We start from the raw sequence: 1,556 nt of genomic DNA on the forward strand, positions 1-1,556 counted from the left end.
GCTGGGTCAGCTTGGAGGTATCTTCAGGGCGCAGGCCATGTGGGAAAGGCAGGAGCCCCCGGGAATCCCAAGTGGCCTTAAAGGCTTCCCCAGCCCCCAGAGAGACCCCACCACTCAGGGTCAGCATGGCCAAGAAGACCCATCTCTCCAGAAGATGGGGGGGACCCAGGGCCCCCGGGGAGGGAGGGGACCTCGTCACAGTCACAGCGCAGGATGGGGGAGGACTAGGCCTCTCCCTCCAGCCACACCGCCCCAGCTGGGCAAAGAGGGCAGAGCTCAGCCCAGCAGGGGGCAGTGGCCAGGCCTCTCTGCCTGCTTCCTGAATAGGCCCCCTGCAGCAGTTCACACGCACGCAGGTCTTGGGGGCACCCTTATCTGCTCCAGCCACATCCCCCACCCCACACACATAGCACAAAATACCCTCAACCCCACAAAGGCCATACAGATGCAGCACACATGTGTACATGCGTGTCTCCTGGCCCTCCAAGAGGAGAGAACTGTTAACAGGTGGGAACGACTCCAGGAAGGGGAGTAGGATTGCCGGAAGGGTGTCTGCAAACTGATCTTCCCACCACAAAGGCCACAGAGCAGGCAGGACAAAGCCCTGAACCCACGGGGCCTCCAGGAGGGACCCACAGACACACATAGCCGGTGAGGCCCGGCCCTGGAGAGCCGTTTCCACTGCCTCCGTCCCTGACACCCTGGCCACTGACCTGCCAGAGGTGTCCAGGGACTGAGATGGAAACCTTTAAAGGGAGCGTCCAGGCCCAGAGCAAACAGCTGCCAGGACCTCACTGTCCCCAGAGAGGCATCAGAATTCGCAGGAAGGACACGTTGCCAGGGGCTTCCCCAGATCCAGCCATGCCCTCAGGCACCTCCCATTGCCCACCCCTGGCTTTGCCAGCCTCATCGACTGCACTCAAGACCCCTGGTGCAGCCTCCTGCTCCATTTCCAAGTAATGTCCAGGCAGCTACCAACAGAAGCGACCCTCCCCAGAGGATCTGGGGCCTGGAGAACAAGCAGGGACCCTCTGTAAGGTCCCCAGATTCAGAGGAAAAGCCCCAAGGTGAGGGGTCGGGGAGGGACCTAATGCTGACTTCTTCTGGACTCTGAAACATGAGGAACATGGCCCCAAGAAGCAGCATTCCTCAAGGCCTGGACCTGAATGCCTCTCAGGGTGGAATCCCAGGCAGGTGGAGATGGAGCTGATTTAGACAGATGCGGAGGATGGGGAGGGGAGCCTGGGCAGACTCTGAGAAACGCTTTGCTGAGGGCAGACCACCCCACTCCCCGGGGACTGGGAGCGGAGCACTGCCAGCTGACTGCTGCTGACCCGGCCAGGCCCTCCAGGAAAGGCCCACAGGGCGGCTGGGGAGAGGAAACCCGACGTGGCACAGCCCGAGGCTGAGGGGACAGGGGAGGGCGGCTGGGGGGTGGGCAGGGGCAGGGATCTGCTCGGACATGCCCAAGGCCCAGGCTTGGGAAATTCACTAAGCCCACTGGCAAATGGAATGTTCTGGCTGCACAGGAAGGAATCTGGGGGTTCCTGGCTCCA

This window comes from Bison bison, unplaced genomic scaffold (genome assembly GCF_000754665.1).
Source record: "Bison bison bison isolate TAMUID 2011002044 unplaced genomic scaffold, Bison_UMD1.0 scf7180017861070, whole genome shotgun sequence".
In the NCBI taxonomy this organism is placed as follows: Eukaryota; Metazoa; Chordata; class Mammalia; order Artiodactyla; family Bovidae; genus Bison; species Bison bison.